A 27,261-nucleotide genomic window follows, 5' to 3' on the forward strand; every position below is an offset into this window, starting at 1 on the left:
TACGAGAAGCGAATCTTACATTACAAGGCAAGTGGCACGAAACAATGCTAATCATGATCAGGATTTATTTCCGTCCCCTTTGAAATGCGGCGGCGACATAGTCGCCTAGCCTGCCTAATTTAATCAGGCACACAATGTGAATTTTTTCTAGCATTCTTGTATACATCTCCTTAAGTTTCTTTTTCTTCCTCAGACCTTCCTTAACTGCCTTCTACCGCTACATTCGCATTTGCTACATGGCGTTCTACCCGGTGTAATAATGTGCAAGTGCAATGCAAATTGCGCACGTACGGACGCTGCGCGTCCAGCACCTCGCGTCGCCTCTCTCCTCGCACGCTAGGACGTCTTTCTAGGGCATTTTTTACTGCATGATAGCGAGCGGTGGCGTGGCTTCCAACTCCACCACCGCTTGCTGGCGTGCAGCGGAGGCCGTGGCCGAGATGTAAGAAGAAGGAGCCGCTTCGAACGGCCATTCTCAGAAAATCATTTCTATATCTGCCACTTAAACCTGTTTTTTAATTAACATCAACCTTATACTTCAACCTGATATAACGTTCAGTTTAAGTTCCTCTGTCTCCCCTTCCCTATAACATTTAACCTTCAACTGCCGGCTTCTTGGCCAATCCCCTGTAGTGGAAAACGCCACAGGTGAGGAACAAGCAAGCATGCAACGTGCTCTGCTAGAAACAGCTCACCGGCCCTAGGCCGAGGATCTCTTGCGCCGTCTATCCTTATCGGTGGTTACAGGATCGTCCTTGCTCGCATGCCGTCGGAAACACCGTTCTAAACTCTGTGTATCTACACGCGGACCTCGCTGGTCGGCCGTACCGCGCCTGGATTATCGTGATGGCCTGCTGTCGGTGCTAGATACCAAAGATATACTCGGAGTAGACCAGTATCATATGAGCCATTTGTGTCTCCTAAAAGAAAACACTACTTATGTCTTGTCATCGATCGGGAAACCCGGAACTTAAGAATGAAGCTTCTTTGGGTACCTATACTCACCTAGAGCAGGAACGTATTGTTGAGGGAATGAGAGCCGTATGGCTCGGTGCAGTCCATAACCAGAGAAATGCGGCGTTGTGAAGGCATGGAGTGTTGGCAGATGATGAATCGCGATGTAGAGTTTTCGATCAAAGAATGCGTCTCAGCCAGTTGCCTTCCTCACCTTCTGACGATTTTCGGGCATCAATGCCTTATTTTGATTCCTGGATGACCTTGTGTCTCCGATGCCACAGGGTTGGGCACATGAGGCGACAGCGTAAAAACACCAGGATGCTCGCAGTGCAACCGTTACGGTCATAACACAGAAGCATGCGTTGGCACCTATGCTGAAAAGTTTCGTCGTAGTCGACCAGCTGAAGATGACACCATCGTTAACAACTTCATGAATATAGTAATTGAGGTCGTAGATGCTTCTGGCGAAACGCCTGCTGAAGACCACCGGGCTGATGAAGTGCAAGTATCGCCAGCTGCGGACACAGCTACAGAAATGGCTATTGAAGAACATACAGAGACAAACTGTGAAAAAGACCCTTGTGCAACGTGGGCCGCAACACCACCTTTTCGGGACCAGCTTCATCCTGCCGAGAATATTCAGATGACTCAGGCGTCCAAGAAGCTTCCAGCTCCGGTGGATGATTCAGAGTGCTATGGATAAGAGCCAAGGGTCGTCGTGGCGAAGGTGAAGGAACCCCTTCTTAAAAAATGGCGGGCGACCTTCCCTTAACGTGTAGAACACTGAACGTCAGTACCTTACGTAGTAAGCGGCGGCAGGGCCAGTTGTTGCACTTGTTGTGCAGCCAAGGGCTAGATATTATGGCAATTAAGGAAACAAAAATTGAATCCGATGACGACAAGCGGCTGTTGTAGCCTGATTTCTTTCGGAGTATAAAGTATGCATCAGTCACGCGATTCCTTTGCTGAGCAGTGTTCCAACCTTCTTAACAAATTATTTTTGCGCTCTGTGGGGACAAGTTATTTGGAGCAATCATTTTCACCCAAAGGAGACACCCTTGTACACGTCCTGCTTTAATTCTTTAAAACGCCTCACACGCACATAAAAAAGGGGCCCAGTCAAACACATTCTGCCAAAGGATACTACTGAAAAAAAGCCCCGTATTACCCATAACACCTATATCCAATAGCATATGACATATATTAAAAACGGGCTTTTGTATGGATCATATATGTTTCATATGGGATTATTGGATATAGGAGTTATGGGGAATATGGATTTTCCAATAGGAGCTTTCAAACGTAACACCTTGAGGTTCTATTGTTTAATAATTGCAAACAAATGACAAGGTAGGCTAAATTAAAGTGGGTTATCTTGGGGCACAGTTAAGAAAGAGAGAGAGAAAAAGCAAGGACAGGAAAGGCAGGGACGTCAACCAGAAGAGCACCCGGTTTGCAACCCTACACTGGGGGAGGGGGATAAGAGAATAGAAAACTACAAATATGCTACAAGAGCGTACAAATATACTAAATCTACAAAATAGTAAAGTAGCCTTAAAAGAAAACACTGTATTTATGTAGAGTTACCAAGAATCTATAAATAAAATAAAAGGCGTGTCTACAAAAAAACATCGCTGGACTAAAACAAAAACGCATCTTTGCTTAGCTTAGCACGATCGCGGATGGACCAAGTATTCTGGCTACAGAAATACCACGTCTGGGTCACGTGAGGGCAAAATGTCTTTCAGCTACGTGTTGACTCTGCTCTGGAAATGCATGCTCACGACTAAATTCAATAGCAGCACAGTATTGGGTTACTTTAGTACCTCTGTCATTACTTTTTATCCCAGTTTTTTTTTCCACTAGCTTATTGACGACTAGGCTGTTTAGCGCATGTTTACACATCCCTGAAAAAAGACTTTTGTATTATTTCAATCTTCCATCTCTTACAGTAGGAGTAGAAAACTTTGCCCGTCTGTGTGGGCAGTACTCTCACCTGACATGAACGCGCGATTCCCGCACACTCTCTTTCTACTTTCCTACAAATAGTAGCACGAAGAAAGGCAGCGAGGTCAACCAGACTAGCGTCCCGTTCCTAGCCTACAGCTGGGATAAAGGAAAGGGGAATAGACAAATGAAAAGAGTAAGCACTGCTTGTACACAGCAGGATGCACAGCAGAAACCAGCAAGTGGCAAAAAAAAAAGATTTTTGGTACCTACATGCCAAAACAACGGTAATATTATGAGAAACAAGTCTTCTGATTTTCAAGAGCAAATAGCTTAAATGAATAAAAAGTGAATGGGTGAAATTAAAGCAAAGCTAAGCAAACAAACCAAGGCGAAAGTGACTGCCACTAAGCCTCTAAGTATGCGATACCTTGGGCGTCTCAACAGCTGCGCGCGCGTGCGTCAGGGGTACCTTGCACAGTGTCGTGTATCAAACTGACGTTTCTAGACCTCGTATCGCTTACAAACTTGTTACTCCGTGCACGCTGTGAAACGTTTTTGTACGCTCAACTCGCATCCAGTTTTCTGTTAGGTGCTTCCAAAGTGGGTGATGTTCGCCTATATTGCATTGAAAGTTTGAAAGTGTGTGTGTGTGTGTGTGTGTGTGTGTGTGTGTGCGTGCGTGCGTGCGTGCGTGTGTGTGTGTGCGTGCGTGCGTGTGTGTGTGTGTGTGTGTGTGTGTGTGTGTGCGTGCGTGCGTGTGCGTGTGTGTGTGTGCGTGTGTGCGTGCGCGTGTGCGTGCGCGTGTGCGTGTGTGTGTGTGAGTGTGTGTGTGTGTGTGTGTGTGTGTGTGTGTGTGTGTGTGTGTGTGTGTGTGTGTGTGTGTGTGTGTGTGTGTGTGTGTGTGTGTGTGTGTTACAGGGAAACGAGCTTTGCGATACGTCACTGCACATTCGTCATGTTTGCGCTTTAGAAAGGGGCGACCGCAAGTTTCGTGGGGTATCACGCACGCTGCTGCTACAGCGCAGGTAATAGCGCCTATAGCTTCCGCATACCCATGCTTGTTTTATAACCGCTTTTCTTTTACCCCGTTACAGCTGCATTGATTCGTTTCATGCCGTTTTGTTTCAGCTGTCATCGTGGAAAAACAAGAAAAATGACAAAATAACCCTACTTAAAAAAATTTATTCCAAGAAGACCAAACCAAGTGCAATGAAGACAATGAAGGGGAGGTTAATCTTACGATGAAATTGTTGTATTATGAAGATTATGCGGAAACCATTGACGCTGATTGTTGACGTATGCGAATAGCCCGCACGAACGAACGAAAGAACAAACTAGCGAGCATTGCCACAGTCCGCCCCGCGTCCCCGCTTCTCCGCCTCATTGCCGCCCATCCCTACAACTTTCCTCGTCTTCCCTCGCCCAAATCCGGCCACCGCGGTGCCTCCAACGTATCACGGAAACGGCTAAAAGAGCCCAATGAAAGCTATTTCATTTCCAAAAGCAAACAAGAAGGGATTAACAGCTGTCACAGAAACAAGAATGCTTGGAGAACAGTGCCATGGGGTGCAAACTGAAGGTGAGACAAGCACAAAGCTATGTTTGAAGCACACTTTTTTTTCTGCGCTTCTTATTTTTGTAGAAAACTACGAAGGAGCAATCCTGATTTGAATTCACTCTCTTGGCAGACTTCAATTACAGTCACCCAGGAACGAGTACGTGCGACCAGAACCCCGTTTCGGAATTATACGAGACCGAGAGTGTGGACTGGAATCGACAATGAGCCTTCAGGAAGTAAAGTTGAAAGCCACGAAGACCCGGAGTTACTTTTTGTTCCTGTTTGCTTTAAGAGCGCCTCTTTAAACTGATTCCCTCTTTTTCGCAGTAGCAATTTGATAGGTGACAAACCACTCAGGCCTACATAGATCCACCGTATCACATTAAAGGTTCGTAACATGAGCACGTTGTCAGATGGGGGAGCAGTTTCAGTAAAGGCAGTCGCTCTGTAAAGCAGAAAAAAACTTTGCTCTGCTGTTTAAGGAATGGTCGATTTCACGCATACTTAACTCTTTGCTCGCGGTATAGCAAAAAAAAAAAGCGGATGTAGTCTACAAGATTTGGTGCCAACGTCCACCGTCCGGCCTTTGTTTACTCTTTCGGTGCTATATCAGCCAACTGTGCTTTCCTCATGGGCCCCGCTTCGTTTGCCCTTTTGCACTACAGGGAAGCAGCAGTGAGGTAACGATAGAACAGTCCAATGACGAGGCTGGTGCATGACAATAGGTATAGAAAGTGACGTTAGCAGGGACCAATGAAGAACAAGACATGATACCGCTCTCACTGGTTGCCATATCAGAGCTCGATTGGCTACATACTCAACCTGCCGTCGTACTAAGCGAGGGTACTCTTTTTGTCGTAGAGGAGTCTAGGAAGATTGGTATTGTGTAATCGCCGACTAGGTCCATGGGAATCACTTTGTATGTTGTCTGCCACCGGACATATTTTGTATACCCCTTCGCTGTGTGATCTTTGCCAATATAAAGTTTGTTTACATTATATAATGAACTTCCGTGATGTTTCCGAAGAATACCCAAGCGCAGCTCTCGGAAGAAAGTACTAGGATTTACCTAATTTGCTTGATTATGTCTTAGTTCTCCGTAGTTTATGTCTTTAAAACGAACTGTGCTTCGGTTTCGGTAGCAAAGAGCTCCTGCTTACTTGACGTCAAAGTGGCCCCGAACCACTATTAATCGAAGGAGAAAGGCTTACGAAGTGAAAATAGGCTATTTCAGAAATACATTGCTGCAAGAAGTTGTTCAATGTGTTCAGCAGAAGCGGAGTTATTGGCAATCAAACACGGCGTTATCGGTGCTCCCGCTCCTTTAATGTCTTGCACTGCGAAGGCTACGGTGCAGTAGGGAATGCCCCCCACAATGATCCGCCTTCTAAATAACAAAAAACTTAAATTATGTTTTTTTGTGCCTGAACCACGATCTGATTATGATGCATTCTAATATAGTGAGGTATTCGGGAATAATTTGGACCACCTGGAGTTTTTTTTAACGTGCACCTAAATCTAAGTACACGGGTTGTTTTCGAATTTCGCCCCCATCGACATGCGGCCACCGTGGCAGGGATTCGATCCCGCGACCTCGTGCATAGCAGCCCAACACCATAGCCAATAAGCAACCGCGGCAAGGGCCTTATATATATACACCGTGACGCTCAGTTCAAATTTCTTTTTCGATGTTAACGCAGACATCAGGACTTCCACCTTTGGTGTTTGCGACGCGCTAAACAAAAGCCAAACGCGTCCTTAGCGAGCCGCAGTGCGCTTAGCCAGTGGACTCGTGGTAGGACGCCGCGGCATCCGCGGTATCCACGCTATGTAGCCGACCGCAGCTTGATGTCAGCTAACGACCAGTAGCAGCCGTCTAAGGGAATGACTAAATATAGTGCGTCTAGGAGAGACTGAGGACAGGGCCTTCTGTTCAAAAGAGAGCGTTTGAGGAAACGTGATTTCGCAATCCGCTTGCAAGCTCCGCTCACTGCGTACGATAGCAAAACTTGGCTGAGATGTTCATAGCAGCATATGCCATCCGCGGACCATGCTATTTCAGCAGGGCCTAGGGGTGGTACAGGGACCCATTAACAATATTGATGACGGGTAAATAGTGTCGGGCTTACGAAGAGAATTGAAGTGAGATATTGTTTCTTCTCACAAAAAATGGGGGAATACAAAGCTCGGAACTAACTTGAAAATTAGGTACACGGACTCTACCAGTACATATGTTCTTCAGGAAACTTAGAAACGGACCATTACCTAGCATCGGTCAAGTTCTCCAAACGCAAACACTCACCATCGCATTCCAGTTTTACTGCGCAGCTACGCGTCAATCTTGCAATCGGACCCGTGAGACAGGTTCACTAACCCGCACTCGTGTGCTTCGAGTGGAGCTTTTGTCTCCCTCCTGCGTGACGCTTCCCGAAAGATCAACTGGAAGCCGGCATGGTTTGAGCTGTTGATCTTAATCCTGGGAAATTCTGCTTGCAGCACTACAATGTCCTTCGACACAACCCGTCCCCGACAGCTGAGAGCCTTCTTCGAGAGGAGACAATGCCAAACGGAGGCAGCCATCGTAGAATAGAGCCCATGGCCGAACATGACGTCACTTGCACAGGCCCTACGATTGTTGAACATGATGACACCTGGCGGGCTCGATGATTAGATGAACATGACACCAGCACGGGCTCGACAATTGGCTGGAAATGATGTGATCCCGACGGACTGAAGGGGTTATAAGCCAGAGAAACATCGGGAAGAGAAAGACGTTTTTTTTTTGCCGTGGGCAGCAGCGTCCGATGTGTTGTCGGCTGTAACGATCACTTTTTACTCTTATTTTTTTGTTCTATTTCTGTACATAATGTATATAAAGCTTCATTTCTCCAAGTCCCCCTCAACGTGGACCAACTCTTGCACTCAACAGCAAGATCAAATAACTGGTGGCAGCGATAGGGATGAACCTTCGATGAGAGTCCGAAAAAACAGGCAAGAGCAAAGAAGAATCAGCCTTCGACCCAGGAAGTCCTGAGCAATTGGGAACAGAGGAAAAATAACCCCGATGGCGTGGTGCTGCATGTGCGCGTGAGCGCATGTGTCTTTTTTTTTCCTTTTGAGTCGCCAGACATCAAATGCTGTGTTTATTTTTATTGTTCTGGGAATCGGGAATTTGTGGCATATTTTGGCTTTACACAAATTATTTCAGGAAACAGTTCTAACCACCAGTGGGGGCAGCTGCCATGGATCTCAAAGGCTGATGAGTTCAGTCTTGTTGATGTTGTGCGACGATTCGGGAGATGAGGCGTACTAAACAATGACAAAGCCACCTATCCAAGAGGCAAAACAGATATGGTGGCAATGATGACGAGGCAATTTAGATTTTTTGGGAGGTGATACAGGAAACGCAGAAGCACGAGCCAGAACACGAAGAACGTGTGCGAGAACGGCAGAAGCACGAAGAAATAATGACAGCGTTGAACAAAGAGGCTAAATGATTTGCAGCAGTTCAATGCACAAAGACAACGGCTGCCTGAAAAATATGTAGGTAGCTCACAGCGAAATTGGGAGGAAGTGGCTAGCAGATTTTCATCGGAAGCCAAATATACAAGTGGTACCTGCGAGGTTAGGAGCACGTTCAAATGTGAACTGAAAGTGTTAGCTGGTAACGATTCTTCAGTGGCAAGAGACGCCGTTGAAGGCCGCAGTAAGAGTGATGAAGTGCTGTGCAAACAGAGCCCTGTAGAGACAGCTGGATCAGCCGTGATTAGATTTGCACAGTCACCACGTGTGTGAGTCGCACGTACTGTTAGCGAGGTTGTTAAAGAAGCTTAGAGTATCGCTGATCCGACAGATACGAGCACTCATCAAGTCAGGGCTGCGTGCCAAAGAGCAGTGCAAACTAGACGAGACAGTTAAGGGCAGTTCGCAAGAGTGCGAGTTGCGTAGCTCAAAGGCAGACAACTGCATTGTTCAGGGATTGGTGAAGCTGTCCGCCACATTACGTAGCCAAAACAGCGATGATTTAGAGAATCATTCAGACCGTGTATGTGAAACAGCGATCGAGATCGACGAGCCGCGTGTGGATGTACCGCTTGAGCTGGACAGTGCAGTATAGGGCAGTGCGCCTGAATGCGAATTGCATAGCTCAAGCAAATTGTTCCAGAGTCCGTTACGCTGTCCGCCGGTGGAAGCAAAGAGAGAGAGAGAGAGAGAGATGATTTACGTACAAATCACTCAGACACGTGCGAGTGAGACAGCGATCCGGGTCGAGGTGTGTAACGGCCAGCACATGGCGCGACAAAATGGCACGAAACTGAGCAATATAAAGAAACACCGGAGAAAGCAACGTTTTAAAGATCGGAATGCCGAAGAATGTGGGACGCAGCTCTAGCAAAGTGAGGAGCGTCAAACGGCATGAGCAGGGCGCGAAGAAAAGCAAGGTGTGGTTGCCATTTACAACGTTTTCCATTAAATCGTGTCTAGGTCACCGGATAACCTGATTCATAAAAGCGTGCTCTGCGCGAACGCGGGCAAAAGGGCAACGGTCACTTATGGTCTCCAGTCGTTCTGTCATTCTTTTCGCAGCGCAGCATGCAGTGCGAAGGAGTACAAGGTAGAAGGACCAGACGAGGTGGCAGGAGGACGCGACGTGGTCAGACGAAGTCATTATGAAAGAATGTTGTCAGGATGCAAATTAGCAGGGGACTGTGACATTTGGAAACAGCGTATGTAATGACAGGCCGTTTGTTGTTCCTGGTTCGATATAACAGCTTTCAAACCGCGACCGCCTTGAGTTAGGCTCAAAAATAGTTTTTGTGAGATCATCGGAGCGACCGACATAAAGACGGGTTCCGAAGGAACAACATTGTTGTTTTATTTGTTTATTTTTTGAGGATTCGAATACTTTCACAATTTGAGTATTCGAGTACTGAGTATTGTACTTAGTGAGTACTGAGTACTGAGTATTCGAGTACTGAGTATTGAGTATGCCACGATTTGAGTATTCGAGTGCTGATTGCCATGTTATCGGTTGTTAACGAAACTTTTTCTCAAGTCTGTAAATTTATGAAGGAAGTTTCTGGCGTACTTCCCATGGCCACGCACGTTTATGTCTCCTTCCGTTTGTCTACCGCGGGTGCGCTTTAAAACCACGGCGATCCAATTATGCTTCAGAAATTTTCCCTTCCTTTCTTTTCCCCTCCCTTAAACTCGTTTTCTTAACTACTACATGCAGAAACAAAGCAACAGCGCTCGCATTCGATCCCGTAGATGAGATGAATATATATATATATATATATATATATATATATATATATATATATATATATATATATATATATATATATATATAACAGTCTCACTTCAGCACAATCGCCTTGGCGTGGGTGGGATTATGTTCTAAATAGAAGGCAACGCACCGCCTACGGATACGATCGCCATGATAATTAGGGGTCCCATTAAAAAATAGACATCGGAGCAGCAACGGCGTCGGTCTCAGTTATTTACGCTCCACTGCGTAAAATTAAGGGGAAAAATATGTACAGTAGAGGAGAAGGTTTGTACAATATGAGACAAGGCAATTCTTTTTGTATAGCTTTTAAGGAAAGCACCGAAGGTTTAACTAGACTACCACGTACAGCGAATGGTTTCCCTTTGATTATCGTAAGCGAAGTCCGACCTACTCATAGTTAATGAAGTTCGTAATTGTTTTTTCGTTGAGTTTGTAGACAACAGAACTTTGCAAATTAAATTCTGCCCCGCGCTTCGATATGCAACACAATCGTTGCTTTACATTTCAGCAGGCTATTTCACTCTGGGAATAAGAACTACGTGAATTAGGAATGATAAAACAGCGCGAAAGACATGACCAAATAAAAACGTAAGACGCACTAAGGCGCTGTGCGTGTCTTCCTTGTGCCTTTGGCCTATGTCTCTCGCGCTGAATTTTTTTTTCATCCTTAATTTCAATAGGGCTCTCTCGAACTTCCGTTATTCGACATGAAATATTAACCCCGTCAATACGAATACCTTAAGCTAGTCGCCATAGCAAAAGATTGGTGCTTACCCGTCTGGCCCTCCGCAAATGAAAACAAGCGCTATATGCCGGCATCAAAGAAGACTATCTATCTTCCCTGGCTCCAAAATAATTCAGGCTCGCTCCCACCAAAGGCACGTTAGGGTACCAAAAGAAAGTATAGCTTCTCTTTCATGAGACCAAACACAAATGTGCAGCTTTCTTTCTTAGAAAATTTGTCTATGTATACAATCTCGTAACGTTTCTTTGTATTCGCACCTTTGTTATTTTTAAATAAACCTTTGACATCTGCGTCATTGCCTTTCTTGCAGATAGTCTGGTTTAATGGCCTCTATCAGACATCAAAGATGTGGGCATACGTCTTCGCCCTCGCATCCGAACTGGCCTGTAGCTTTATTACGCTCGACGTTGCAGATCTGCTCGAGCTTATTCAAGCGAATGTCTCTTTGTCTTTCTTCCTCAACGTTTCCAATTAGCGTGGCCAACCGCGTGCCGCAATAGTGGATACGAGCGGTAAACTGCGAGTATTCTTCTCCATTATATTCTGTTGCACTGCACAAGATGGCCTAGTGAGGAAGAAACGTTGGCAAGGATAACACCACCAGCTCGAGTGCTTCTGCGTTATTTACGCTTCTAGATATGGCTCGTGAAAGTGACTGGACTCAGTGACCGATTGTAAGCGTGATGTGATGGAGAACCACAAGTGCTGGTATTGATAGTACCTTCCTCCTTCTCTCTCTCTCTCTCTCTCCTTTCCTAATTTTGATGCCTTAAACCCCGTGCCTCGCAACCGGGCACGCATCTGATGGACACCCCTTCCTTTCCTTCCTGCTCCTCTTCCTCCTCCTCTCCGTGCACTTCAAGAGCGACACTAGGAATCTCGGGGAGGGGGGGAGGGGGGAGGGTGAAGGGGGGGTCGAACGTGACGTGCGGGTAAGCCCACCTGCAGAATTTTGTATATCCTTTCTTGCGCGCGCGTTTAATTACACAGGAGAGAAGCAAGTGAGCAAAATGCCTATTGCAATTGCTATATTTTACATTCCACAGCAACAACATACACGGCAATGATTGTGATAAAAAAAATTGTGCAGAGCCCATCTCACGATGAATGTGGAAGTCATTGTGACAGGCTATAAGGCAATGCAGCAAAACACCGCATTTTACACCGCCAAAACACGTTATGTATTAGGCGTGTATGTAGCCTTGTAGCCCATCTCTTATCTCGCGCATTCCTCCAGACACGCTGCATTATCTAGCGGCACTGCCGCAAGACCCGCGCGTGACGAGTGTCTAGATATGTATGCAGACAAGAGTATTAGAGTATACAGCGTGGTCAGTTTGGAGTTTTATGGAATTGTTAAAAATAGCTTGTTGCAGAAAGAATGATTCCAGTCGTTAAGGTAGATTATTCAGAGAGGCAGACAATAATTGCACGAGAGTTTGAAACACCCATTGAACTAATTAACGTAAATTCACTAATAACTAGTTTCTGAATAAAGATAATTCACGACACATACGGCAGTTTATGATTGTAGCCGATGAGCTTGGAAGGCGTATCCACTTGGTGGGAATTTCCAGAATGACATCCGTTTGGGGGTATGCGCCATCAAACTCGTTGTGAAAAGTCCCTATTGTTCAACCAACTTCATTTACAAAACGCGCTTTTATACACTGAAACACAAAAGCAACCGGAACGCCCATGTATTTCTTCCCACACTTCGCGAAATTATAGTTTCGAAACTGGTGTCATCTTGAATTTTCATTTGAAGTAATGCGTTCTGCAAGCTCGACAGCTACAATTCGTAAATTGAAATACGGGAAGCGAATTATTTAATTAGGGTAATTAGTGAATGCTTGTTAATTTGTTGAATGTGTCTTTCGATTTCTCGTGTGTGACGCCCACCTCTTCGCATAATCCCGCTGGACGACAAGCATAATGCTACCTGCCACAGGCGATTCCGAAATATTCCGTCAAGCTTAAAAATGATCATACTGCATATGACGCAGTTCCGACTGCTCCCAGCACCGAATAATTTTTCAATGAAGAGAGGCACATATCCGGTGCTATATGCCCAGTCATATAAATTGCCGTGAAAAAAAGCTCGCTGAAACTTTCGAAAAGAAGAAGAGCTGCGCATTCCGAGTGGCAAATACTCAAGGGCCTAAGTTGTCAGGAAATAGTTTGTTTGAAGAAGAGCGCATCCCCATTGTGTCGCTTAATCAGTCACCCATGGCCGAACAGCTAATTTCGCACCAGGTCCCCTTTGAACAGCAACCCGACGCTCTACCCATTAAGACCATCCACTAGCTAGTAAGCGAAATTGGTGGGCAAACGGTTAGAGAAAAACATTCAAGCATACACACAAGCATCCGGGTAGTGCGTGAAGTATCGTAAATATGTTATTTTGCTTAAATAAGGTATAACAAGTGAAGTAAGGTGAAGACAAACATTGGAGGAGAGGATACATGCGTGAGGGGCAACGACGAAGCACCAGCTGTTGTCGGCTTGGATCGCTTCTCCGAATTAAGCGGGCTTTGCTCACCGAGCTCTTTGCAGTCCTCGTTAACTTCTGCTTCGCCGGCGCATACTGTGACGGACCAAGACGCTATGTCAGTGGCAACACGCCGGAGAAGTAGAAGCAGAATATGATGCAGAGAGATTGCACCAGACGCTCCCGTCGGTGACGTTGAAACTAATCCACTAACAAGGGGCTTTGCAAAGCCCTGGCACGTTTCAACGACGCCAAGGAATGTAAAACGTAAGCAAACCCCTCGGTGTTGCTTGCACATAAGGACGGATGCCCACTCAACCGCGCTCTGCGGCGATGCGCGTTCGGAGATAGCGAGCCGTGTGCAGGACAGGTACGTCAGGACAGCATTTCCGCCATTAAAATCTTTATGTTACTGCACTCTTTATTCGCTTGTTGTCCCAAAATGCCTGATCGAGTCATTTTTCACTGGCCTCTTTCTCTAAGAAAGGCGAATATTGTAAGCAGCGAAAGAAACATGACACACGTTTCTTCCTGAGGTAAACCTTTTATTCGAAGCAATCATTCCCAGAAGATGGGGTACAATCATAACGCTGATGTTTAAAAACAAAACTTAGAGATAAAGCGTTTTCAGATCGCTCAGAAAGCCTATGTATTAACATGAGCTTGATTTAAATACGCAACGCAGTGAACAAATTTTTAATCTTTTTTTGCACCCACGATATTTCCTTGCTTGTTCTGGCTTTATAATTGCTTGCATAAAAATTGGCCCTATGCTGCCGCATATGTTTTATATTTCATATAATAAAAGCATAGGCACATCACCAGTGCATAATCTAGGTATGTGTCATCACTGATCCCAATGCTACCTGCTCACAACCACAGACAAGGAGCCTTGTTCACCCCCGAGACAATGCAAGGTCCTGTAAGGTCGTTTATCGGTATCTGAAAAAAAAGTCTTTATAAACAAAGTAAGATGCTTTAGAGGTGAAAACACGTTTCTATTAGACTGAAACGGGAAATAATGACTGCTTGCTTTTTAATTGCTTTAAGAGTGATTGCAGGTTCTTCTAACATTTCTGCTAATTAGCGCTCTTGAAATGTTGCAGTTTCGACAGAAGTAGGCGATTTTGGAAAGATGGTAAACTCATCGCTGTTTTGACAGCATGCTTTGGAAGCCTGGGTCGCAAGCACGCTTCTCAAGCGAGGTATGACGGCTTTGAAAACTTCAGTATTTCTGATGCGATGACGAGGATTTCTTTTTTTCAATTTTAGTTCATCTTCATCAACCCTACTTCCAAACAGTTGTCCGCTTTCAAATGCGACCTGAAAAACAAACGAAAAGGCGCAAATTGCATCTACAAGTTAGACACATAGCTGAAGCTGATTTTAGTTCATGGCGCTCTCCACAAAAATAAAGTTTAAAAATTCGAACACAAATGGCAACGCATTCCACGGAACCTTTCAATATCTAAGCAAGAATAAGCTAAAAAGACGTAATTACGCACGATTTCCAACACAATTGAGATGGACATTTTTTCAGGAATGACATTCCACGTGCGCTTGTCACTCGCGATCTCTCACTGCATTGATAGATAGGTTTGCAGCTGGAAATCAAGAGCTGCACAAGTGCATTTGCAACAGACAGAGTACATTCGCGCTCACTCGACACAGGCCCACTTCCTCTCTTTAAAGCCACAAATGTAATGTATGCCAAGCTACAAACAGACAAATATTGTAAATCAGAGTGCAATCCAGGTTGCGAAAGTGAGTAGCACGTGTGCTTGCAACCTCGCACGCATGCAGCGCTTCTGAGATGCAGGCTGCTTTCAGTCGGCAAATGGCTTACAAAATAATAAATTTTCAATTTATCGGCAGCGGTATACTATGAGCGGCATACACGACAACTAGACCGATCAGCAGACTCCCTGGCAGCTGAGAGACGTCAGCGGCGTGCAGCGCATCACCTGCCTCACTCGTGCAATTTACGGAAAATCCACCGCTGGCCGCCGGCCGGCTTGCCGGGAAGCTTGCAGTGTGTTTGTACCTTGATTTCCGTTAAGGCGTTACAATGCGGCCATCGGTACATGCTTCTGTAAATTACACTCAAATGTTTACGGTCACTCTGTGTAACGCTTAACGAATGTTCTATTTCGTTTTGTTTTCTCTTGACCGCTCGTGGTGAAAAACACACGAGATTAATTGTATCAGACGTCACTTCTCGTACCATCCCTGCCCGAAGCCCACGTTCACCAGAGCAGATACCAGAAAGGATGGGTTGGTAGCATGAAGTTATGTAATTGGATAATTAACTTCTCTAACGAGCGATATGCCTGTCGACCACATAAGTACATTATACGGAGCGTGCGCAGGGCGGAGCGTCTACCATTAGGCGCTAAATACCACCGCAGTCACAGCGGTACAATATACTAGATTTAGATTCTCTCACTGACCAACGCAGATGGTAATTATAGATATACGGAGAGAACATAGGCTGTAAGAGCATTTCTGATTGAGGTGTGAAATAATCTTTATAGACGGCTGGAAAACCGCGGGAAAGTTATTTTTTGTGTTAGGCGTGTGCACCACGTAAATAAAGCAACCACAAAAATAATGCGAAGAGGGACTTCTGGACTGTCACTGTCAACGAGAATACCATCGCGCTCCGCGACACCCAATAAGGTTTTACATAAACGTCATTCGGAAGGGCCCGCGATACAATGGAACACGGCGAAGCATTTCATGGATTGCGTGGGGGTGCAACGCAGGACCCCGAAGAACGCTCGCTTGCCGCATCTGCACAATAGTGCTGATCACTTTGCTCATAGTTGCGATTAATATGCCGCAACCACATCGATGCGCCAATAACACCGTTCAATATTATAAGATAAAATGCACTGTGGCAACTCCCAGTTCGCCACCCTTGCCCAAGGCAAAGTGTAACAGGCACGGAGAGAACGGTGAGCTGGCCAATACAAAATAAAAAAACTAAAACAAGAAACTTTATATTCGCGTCATGAAGCAGAATATAATGTCAGGCTCGTACCGCCGTCAGACATTTCTAAAGTGACTTCGTATTATAAACGTAGGGATTTGGTACTCGAGCACAATAAACAGAGCAATTCAGAGGAATTCAAAAGTCCGGCGTTAAAATGTGTTAAAAATCAGTAGGCTGACTGTGTCTTTATTCGATCAAATCTACTTCTCCCGTAGAAGGGCCTCACTTTCCACTAAATTGCACCACTAAGGCAAATTTTGCACCATACATGATACAAGCAGACACCGGAAAGCATGACAAATAACCAGTTAGCCGCCATTTAATCAGAGCGAACCATTAATTATGTTTTTACCTGTATACTCCAATCGTCCATAAGTGGCAGATGAGGGGCCGTAATATGTGCACTGTCCATATAGAAATGCTGTTCCTGACGTGCAGACCTCGATGGATTTTCCCTCGCAAACTCAGCACATTCGCACGCTGTATGCATGCACCATCTGCGTTGTACCCCAAGAATGTCTCTAGAAGTGAACATGACGATGCACACCAGCTCTGACAATTAGAATGAAGGCTCTAGCTGTGCTGCAATGAACGAACGTCGTGACAGTACACCGGAGAATTCACAGCAGTAATGGCCGAAAGCAGTCTTCAAAACACCACAGTCTTCATCAGCCTCCTCAAGAAAAGTTTCCGCAGGACGGTGAGAAGGCGCTGAGAGTTGTTCTCCCTCGCCGGCACTGCGTGAAGATCACGTGATACATCACGGTTCCCCTATTCGGATTTTTATATGCGTGGTTTACTGTTCCCTCGTGAGCGGTCCGCGGGATTTTAAGCATGTGATTTTTGTGTCTCACGCGCATGTAGCTCGCTGACGCTTTCACAAGACAGAACCGTGGCTGGCAGTTGTGTCCTCACGCTTATATGAAGGAATGGCGCGCTTATTTTCGGTAACGTGGTGCTTCAAACGTCATCCACGCCTCATTTACACGCGCGTAACGCCTAAACTTACCCTTTAGCGTAAGATTAAGCGTGACATATTTTTATGTTATTGTGGCGACCTGAAAGACGAAAAACAAAAGACCATGTCAAGGAAGGCGCAGCTTAACCATCTCGTTGGTATAGACTTCTCATCCACTACTATTTAGTCTGCACGAATTCATATCGCCTGCATTGATTGAGGCTTCCGCCGCGCTGTCGTGAAGCGAATATCAAAACACAAGTGGTGTGCTAATATTCAGAAATTCGAACTGGAACCAAGCAGTCATTCAATTCGATTCGTATTTGATTCGGCTCGCGATAGGAAATTGTCAAATGTTCGCTCCTGTTCGAATTGAAGGGATAGCAACAGTTATAGGAGTCTCGAGGGTGCCACTGACGCAAGGGCGGACTGTTGCGAATTGTTTTCTCTACGTGAGCCGCGATCGTTGCGTGGAGGCTCTAGTTGCCGAGTGAACCCGCGAGGCTGATAACTTCTGCTGAATAATTGGCAGCGACGCAGTGAGAATAGCAGTGTTTGTGCGACTGCGACAAGTGGGCGTCGCACCGCGTTTCTATAGCGCATCGAGTTCACTCACCTAAACGGCGACAATGTGCTGGGAAGGCCAATCGCGTTCATCCAACAACAGTTTGGGACGTGGTCGTGTCATGCGGCGCGTCTAAGCGATGGCGTAACGTATTGAGCGAGAGTGACAGCAGCCGTCCACTCTGCTCCACTCAAGGGAAGAAAGCATACAGCCGGAAGCAGGTTTCCGGCTTGTTGAGCATGAAAAAAATATGCGCCCCATGTAAACGGGGTCGCATGTAAACGCGGCTGATGTCTTTCTTTAGCCAGCCTGTACAGGAAATGTTTGTCTCAGTTTACACAAGGCAATTTATTATTTGGCGAATATCGACACGTTTGCGAGCCTTTGAAGCAATGCGCAGTGCTGGGCGGTATTACACTTTCCTCCTTCAGCTAACACAAGGCTTATGCTATGTACAGACTACGTTCGTAAGGCGCCGATTTCTCGTAACATGCGTAAGCGGAAGCGCAACAAGCGTATGTGTCTAGTTCAGACTGCGAACGTAAAAGTACCAACGTGCGCAATTCACGCCAAACTCGTGGGTGAGAGTGTTAAAGGGTCGGCAACATTTACGACTGTGATATTACTACCGTTGCGACAGAGCCAATGACCGCTTTCGGTTTTCAATAAGCTTTCGGTTTTCAACAACCGGTGACGACACTTCCGTCTTCCCGTCTGCAGACACCTCCGGGCGCGGGAAGTGCCATTCCGCCATTCCGTGCGCACGATTAGGTTGGCTGTGTTCGTGAAAACTTGTGCAGTGCGCCTCGCGGGAATGTTTTGAGTTCATGTGGTTTATCCGCCGAGGAAATCGATGGATGCAGATGCGTGCTCCGAACTTCGATGAGTGGTCTCAATAAGTTTTCAAGGAAGCGGAACTGCTGGGGCGACATGCGCATGAAGTTATCAAACATCGCAGCGTGACCAACTCGGAGCTTGGCGAAAAGGTGAAAATCGCCGTCCACGGCCCTGTCGAGAAATACTTGCCGCACCCAAACCCTACTGCATCGCCTTCGTCGTCTTTAGGCGATGAAATACATGACTATAAGTTTCTTTTGAGCGTGAATTTCTTCGATCTCGCCCAGCGCTCACATGTTGACAGGAGCCATATTGGACCGCTAGTGACGTCGATTCTGCAGCTCCAAATTTGAGTGGCCTGCTGTAAAAGCCGCAATTTACGCAGCAGTAAATGTGAACCAAGGTGCCGGCTTAACTGCCGTAACGTTTTTTTAGAGCCCTTACGTGCGATACGCCGAAAGAGCTGTTACGCGCGTTACGACCGTAGTGTGAACGTAGCTTTACGTGCAAGTTACGATCGGCTATCCGTTTCGCTATTGTCAGCGTCATGTTTAAAAAAAATATGGGGTCTTACGTGCCAAAACTACGATCTGATTATGAGTCACGCCTAGTGAGGTACTCCGGAATAATTTGGACCACCTGGGGTTCTTTAACGTGCATTTATATCTAAGTACAGTATAAAGGTTTTGCCGCATTACGCCCCCATCGAAATGCGGCCGCCGTGCCCGGAATTTGACCCCGCGACCTCGTGCTCTGCAGCCCAACTCCATAGCCAATAAGCAACCACGGCGGGTTGTCGGTATCATGATGCGCACAACAACTGAAAGTTCTTGTTTCTCATTTACAAGCTGCTCAGGTGACCAGATGTCCAGTTACGAATAAAATGATATGCATGCTCAGAGAAAGTAATTATAGCTAATTTTTACCGAACAATTTGCGTCCAATTTTTTTTTAATTTTCGCTAGCAACAATTATAGAAACAAATGTTTGATTTGATAATCCGAAGTCGCTTTTCTCGAGTTCAAGTTCGTTACAAAATTTTGTAGTTTGAACGCTCCTACAAAAATAATTAGGGCAGAAACTGTGCTTGATGGTTATATGTGTCATAGGAAGCATTTCTGAAAGGTATAGACGACGAGAATATGTGAAATGAATGGCCTCTATGGTGCGACAACGACAACATGATCATTAGGTGACGAAGCTGGAGTGACGACGAGGATTATGACGACGGTACTGTGACAACGACGGGGTGACAACATGATGTGGATGCTGGACTGGTGCCGATGAAATGACGATGTTAAAGTGATTACAATGGAATGACGACGACGACGACGTGTCGAAGATGGCATGACGACAAAGAGATAGCAGAGGTACAATCGCAACAATGGCATGACTAGAGTTCGAGATATGATTACAATGCGGTGACAACAGTGCAATCGCCAAGGCAAAATGACGACCATGGGACGAGCGTGAGGGCATGATGGCGCCTTTGTGATGACGACACAGTGTCGACAATGACATGAAGAGGATGCAATGCTGACGACGGTATGACGACGACGGCTCCAATACCACCTGATAACGACGATATTGCAGCGCCGTGGCAGCATCAGAGTAAAAATAGCAGAGTTGGCAATCGCAGGAAAACATGTTGTTGGAACTTGCATCTCACGCCACTGGGCGCCTTAATTCGCGGTGTATCCGGTGCAACCAGTAGATAAGCTCTCCCAAGTAACAGATGAACTAATAAAGAAACTAACGAGAAAGCATAGATGATATATAATTTGCTGAATGGTCAAAACTGATCGACAGGATGAAAGCGAGTTACTCAAAATTGTGAGGTGGGAAAGATTGAGAAAACATTAAAACAGCCGCATCATGAAATCAGTCAGAAGAAAACTTTCCATTGGACAAGGCAAGGTGTATGCAGTGAAGATAAGTAGGGTAATCTCATCAGCAAATCGACGATATAGTACAAGAAGCAGAATAATTTTATATTGACCTTTACAATACCCAGAGAACCCACGCTACCTTCATTGGAAGTAGTAAGGAACAGGATAAAGAGGCTCCTTATATAGCTAGCGATTACGTTAAAATTATCATGCAAACAATTTCACGGGGAAAAGGGGCCGGGGAAGATGGAATAACAGCCGATTTATTCTATGTAGGAGGAGTTATGCTAGTTATACGTCATGCCTCACGACTTCAAGTGTAGTAGAGAGAGGGAAGAATGACAACATTACAATAATAAAGAAGAACGGAGACATTAAAGAAGTGAATAATTATAGGCCCATTAGCTTGCTTTCAGTATTGTTTGAAATATTCCCCAATATATTTTTCGATTGTATCAGGACAACACTTGATTCCAATCAATCAAGAGGAAGAAAGCGTTAGGAATAAATATTCATATTCTACTGCGGATCACACAGATGTCATCAGTCAGGTAATTGAGAAATCTGCGGAGTACTATGAACCGCCCTATATGGCTTTTATGGATTATGAAAAATCATTTGATTCAGTCGAGATACCAGCAGTCATAAAGGCACTGCGTAGTCAAGAAGTACGGAACCATACATGAATATCGTTGGGAATATCTGCAAATATTCCACAGCTACCTTGACTGTCCACAAGAAAAGTAGAAAATTAGCTATCAAGAAAGGGATCAGGCAAGGAGCCACAATCTGTCCACTGCTATTCACGGCATTGTTTGAAGTATTCAAGCTATTATAGAATGGGAAGGTCTAGTATAGGGCCATAAGAGTTACAGAGTGGGTGTGAAGGGTAGGAAAGCGCTGGTGAGGATTGCCGAAAATTGGGTTGGGTGATTAAATTTGCAAATTTGCAAGTGCAAGATAGAATCAGCTAGCGCTAGAAAAGGGTTATGGGAGATCGTTGGGAGAGGCCTTCGTCCTGTAGCGAACATAAAAAGAGGCTGATGATGATATCCAGTATTTGCAATACACCAGAAACTGGCTAATTCGTGCGTCTAATTTCTCTAATTATCTGATTTTTGCACTACGTCCAGCGTATTTTCGAAGTGCACTGCCTGAGGGATTGGCCCCACATCTTTCCGGAGACCGATTTCGCGAGTTCTGGCGCGTCTCCTTACTCTGATGTTGGTCTTACGATGCAAATAATTGCTCCCCATTTAAAAAAGATGTGCACAGATTAGTGCGTGCACACTATCAACGAGCTGACGGTTGCACTGCTTTCAGTAAACAACGCAACGCAACATAAAAGACGTCTGCTTCTAGTTGAATGCCGTAGAATAATGTGTTCCCTGCTTAAAGTTTTGAGCCAAATGAACCGCACCGAAGCACACATTTGTGAAGCGCTCATTAGGTTGAGCTAGCTTATGGATCTTCATCAGATCTCTCCTGGGAAGCCGTGTCTTTCTTAACAGACTCGTTACCAAACTTTCACAACATCGTCCAGACTCGTGGTTTAACAACCGCTCTATGGTTCAGCGAATCGCTTTCGAAATGTACAGCTCGCGCCTTAACAGACCAGAAAGTGTTCCGGCTGTGTTTTCGTGGCGCATTGTTAAAATGGGCATTGATCGTATACACAGGCCTAAAAAGAACCGCAATATCTCGGCAGGAGCGCAGATCTCTTCCTAGACTTTGGATGGCGAAGGTTTCTAGTGCAGAAAATGCACCATGTGTTAAAAAAGTACAACCTAATGAAGAAATTTGTTTTCAAGTATTAGGTGGGAAATAAAGTTGAAAGTTGTTGCGGACTGAGAGAGAAGACTAGTGATAAGGATGATGATTGGGCTAAGGATGAAGTGAAACTGGGGCTACCGTGTGATGCTCATGTGTGAAAGAGATTTCTTTGTGTTATTTTAACGCGGTGTGATCGCGCCGTAGCATTCTGTTGGCAAGCCGTGGGATCCCAAGAATAGAGAGATTGAAGGAAGAAATGCTGAGGGCGAAGTAGAAAAGAGACTGGAAGAATTTGACCGCCAGCAAAAAACTAGGTTAGGAAATGCTTCACGATTCCACGGAAAAATTGAAAGTGCAGCACGCTGCTGTTGAGGTCAATGTAAAATCGGAGGACCCAAGAACATGTCGTTATTGCGAACTAAGGCCGATGTAGAGCAAAGGTTAGGCCTCATTACAGTGTGAAAGAACGCCAAGAACGTGCGCTATACGGTTCTTGCAACTTCGGACAAGAACTCTGGTATCGAAGCTCCCGCTGCGCAGGTGTCAACGGCAGCAAAAACAAGGCTAGGACAGGAGATGAAGGAGATAGAAATTAGACGGTCACGTCTATTACAGCATCAATTCATCGAGACCGCGGAAACCTCCAGACAACAGATCGCTCTTCAAGTCCTTCGTCCGCAACTACCTGCCCGGGCCACTGGCAGACCATAAACGAGTCGATGGCCATGGCCGACGACTAGTACGTCGCAAGTGGAGCTGGTGGGCCAGAATCGTAGACTGGCGGTACAATGGTGGGCCGTGCACCTGCGATAATGACAAGCGCGTCGAGCTGCAGCACGTGTTGGAAAATATCCTGACATATTGTAGGCGAGTGGTCGACAAGCCATCGCCAGAGGCATAGCGCAGTGGCCATTTGTTACCAGACCCAAACATGGACTGCATGTTTAACCAAGTGTCATCCTGCTAGCAGTGGGTGAAAGCGCATGAAAGCCCAGAAAAGGAGAATGCAGACAGCCCTAAGTTCGAGGTCCATCGAGGTCCACAGAGGGCGCAAGCTAAAGGAAAAATGGGCGTCAAAGATGACCTTCACGCATTCGAAAGCCATGAGCAGTGGACTTACGAAAAATTCGCCGACGCTGACGGCAGAAATGCACCCGGAGTGTCCATATAACCGTTATCGCACTAAAAGACATGCACTGTGAATATATATTTCTATTATGAGGGTTGTCCGTAAAATGAGGTTCCCAATGATTTTTCACAATGAAAAAACATGTTTCTTGGCTTTGAATAACAAATTTGTGGAAAGCTTAGACTTTCACCTATTTTTCTACATAATCGCAGTTGAGATCAATGCATTTTTTCATGCGGTATACCGTCTTCTTTATGCCTGAATCACAGAACTCTCCCACCACGCCGTGAAGGTAGCTTGAAACCTCTTCTTTGAGCTCCTCTACGGTTGTAAAATGCATCCTACCCAAGTGTTTCTTCAATTAAGGGAAGAGATGGCAGTCACATGGGGTATGGTACAGGCTGTAGGGCGGGTGTATTACATTATCCCATCCAAATTTGTTGTTGAAATCGTTTGTTACACGGGCGTTTGTTACACGGATGAGTGTTGTCCTTATGGATACGCACCGCCTTCGTGAGCAGGCCTCTCCCCTTGTTTTGAATCGCGGGGCGAACGTTCTGCAACGTCTCACAGTAGCGGTCCGCATTGAGTGTTGTACCGGCGGCCATGAATTGGCACAATAACCCCTCCCTGTCCCAAAAGACGTCCGCTATCACTTTGCCGGCAGACAGTGTTTGTTTGAAGTTCCGCGGCTTCGGCGACTCGGGATGTTTCCACTGAATATTTTGTTTTTTGGTTTCCGGTGTCGTGCAGTGAACCCAGCCCTCGCCCCTATCAACAATAGAGTCCAAGAATTCCCCCCCCCCCCCCCCCGCTATCGGTTTCGTAGGCCTGAAGAAACTCGCGGGCCGCTTTAACACGTCGACGGTTGCGGTCTTCCACAAGCATTCTCGGGACCCACCTTGCACATACCTTGGCATACCTTAAATGGTCTGTGAAAATTTTTGTCACTGCAGGTCCTTCTGACCTCAAGGTTTGTTTTCTAGAGCTCGCGAAACGCCACCCTTAGATATTTCAGCATTGTTTCTTCCACTTTCGCATTCACTTGGTAGGAAACCCATGGCCGTCCAGAACGCTTTTTGTCATGGACGTCTGCACGTCCGTCTTTAAATTCTCTGCAACATTTGCGCGCGTGTTGTACGCTCATACACTTTTCTCCGTAGAGTTCACACAGTTGGGAATGAATGACCACCGGCGTAGTGTTTTGTGCACACAAAAATCGAATCACAGAGCGTATGTCCCACCTGGCGGGAGAAGCGATTGGGAGCTCAATCTCTAACGGCTGCCAAGCCAAGACTGACCATTGCAGACAGCTCGCCAGTGCGGCGACTGAGAGAGGGGGAACCAAGCTACAAGCTAGTATCGCCGGATCCCGCGTAACTGCGTTCCTCGCGACTGCAGCTCCTTGGGGACCTTATTTTACGGACAATCCTCGTACTTTCGCTCGAGCCGCTGCCAATCTAAACAATCCTAAGTAATAAATACAGTAAAAGGCATAAGACCTGGCTTCCTTGTGGCTGCGCGCAAAATAAGAAGAAGGGATAAGAGCTGTTTTTAGTTTAGGTTAACATGCATACTGGCCGCCATGACGGCGCTGCATGAAACGCGCAAGTGCGGTCTGGCAAAAAGACCGGCGCTTCTAAGAAGCACTGATATCTTGCAGGCGCTTTAAACAAGCCAATGAAGGAACCAAGCATTTCGGATGCGACACACCAAAGGAAAAGCAAAGAAAAATAGCCGCGATGCTCTAATAACCAAACTGCAAGGGTCTACCATTGCTTCTTTGAACCTATTCGTAAACTCGCACGCCTGTCGAAAGTCGCGACACTTGTCCTAGCCTTATATTGGTTGAAAGAAATGGAATAAAGCATAGCAGACATATGTAATAGTGGAAAGCTGGATACCTCCGCGTGAAAGCTACGTAGCAGATGGCTCACGAGGACGTGTGAACGACCTCGTCGGCACCTTTTATACGTATACGACTACCTATATTCTGTAATGGGGAAGTCATTTTTTATGGCCATTCAAATAAAAGGAAACGACTGTATGCCATCTACGGCACTATTTTCCTGCTTTTGGCGTGCCATGGCACATTTCCTCAAATGTATATAGCGAACTCGTATTGCGTTAAGATTTCAGCAATGACGACGCACACGGAAGACGTGATCGCCATAATTCTGGTGCACTAAAAGCAGCAGTTTTGAAAGCTAAGACAACCATGACGTTCGTCTTGGTAAATATACGATTTCGCCACAATAACAGGTACAATGCCTAATGCAATATAAGTAAAGTATAATTCCATACTTAACTGACAGACTGACTGATCTCTAAAGGCAGGCGCTATGTGAAAGTGGCTTAGTGTGGGAAAAGATAGTCGGGATCAGTTTCAGCCATCACGTGGTTTTTCGATGCGCACACAAAATGCACAATATCAGCGCTTCAGAATTCCACCTATCAATATATGGCCCAGGAGGAAGCAACTCACACAGACGGCCAACAGTATTACAAATACTGGACCCAAGAATGCTAGAATGGAACAGAAAACACATCCTTCTTTCCCCTCCCACCTACCAAGCCTAGCACAACCTAGACAAATGAACACATATGCATGTACAAAAGTACCCATGTAACCACATACACGTTACTATTAGTGTATTGTTCAGGTAGTCGAACTTTTTTGAGCGGCAATAGGAGTTTTTCATTTCAGATAGCAAACGTAAGTGAATATTGAATGCGTGCGACAAATATTCAAACTGCCGCATTATTGTTAATCGAGTGCAGATCTGCAACCGCGAGATCCAAGTTGCTCACAACGATCTCGCTGCCCCTTGAAGAAACGGAATAATTAAGCGAAAGGCCAGAAAACACAGGTCCCAATAAACCGGCAGACGCACAATGGCAGCTTTTGTGGTATGCGAGTGAACCTCCTACAGCCCTGCCGATTGACGCGAAAGAAGGCTATTAACGGAAATGACACATTGTAAATTGCTCCGCAGCGGCCATTAAAAGCAGGAAAAGTGTGCCAGAAAGCAAGTTTCTCGTGTTTACGGCTCCGCAGCAAGGCGAATGACTTCTTTTAGTATGCACGCAGCTTTTCTTTCGTCTCTGTATTTTCTCGAAATTTTTTTTTCCAGCTATCTTTGGAAGGGCCCCGTGCCATACAAGCACATTGAACGGGACATCGCAGAGTTACTATAACCGTACCGCGAGCCGCGGGGCCCTGTTTGAGCAATAGACACCTTGCTCCTCTGAGAGGGTGATAGCGAAGTGCGTGCGACTTCTTGGCAGAACCCACGCTCCGCGCGAAGTGCGGCCCTCTTTTTTATTTATGCTTTGCTTCTTTTTCTTTCTGGAGCGCTACGCTTCAGACTGAAACTTGACGAGGCTACGCTGTTTCTCTCGGCTTCCTACCACTCCGCGTGTCATCGCCTTTTACTGAAATGGAAAGTTACTACGAAGTATATAGCTCGCCGCGAACTGAAACTCCAGCCTCATCTCCAGCCGAGTGGGTCCCTGCTGCGTGTTTTGACAGCACTCGGCACACCACGTAAACAAAGTACCTCTTGGCTTCATGCATGCAACGCTTCACGGTGTTTGAAATAGTGAGAGGGGATCATCAGTGCCGCGCGCGTGCCTGCGTGGAGTGCGTTGTACCACGAAAGCAGGTGTTTTACGCGACGTGAGCTCCAAATGAGGGTTTCAACATGAGAGCGCGCTTGCGGGAATTTGCTGGCCTTTGAGACCTAACAGCAATAATCTGAGCGAAAAAAAGAGAGAAAAGAAAAAGAGAGAAGGTAGGGGGACAGCTACACGAAAAGCATCTAGTTATCGACCCTATGCTAGGAGTGTGGGGAACAAGAATAGAGAGAGCGAGAGAATAAGGTGTTGAATGTGTTCACATGTGCAGACAGCTCCACTCAGTCAGAGGAATTCGCACAAACCAGTCATTCCCTAAAAGCAGTAAAGTGTCTTCACTGCAGCCTTATGGGTCGATGATTGGGGGAGACGGAGATCCACAAGGTTGGGTACCTGTCAGTGGACCAGATCCTAGAAGCGGTAATGCATTGAGCATCGATTGTCTATGTATGACAAATCGAGGACACTGGCCCAGTAAGCGGCCC

Source organism: Dermacentor variabilis, chromosome 6 (genome assembly GCF_050947875.1).
Source record: "Dermacentor variabilis isolate Ectoservices chromosome 6, ASM5094787v1, whole genome shotgun sequence".
NCBI classification, from domain to species: domain Eukaryota; kingdom Metazoa; phylum Arthropoda; class Arachnida; order Ixodida; family Ixodidae; genus Dermacentor; species Dermacentor variabilis.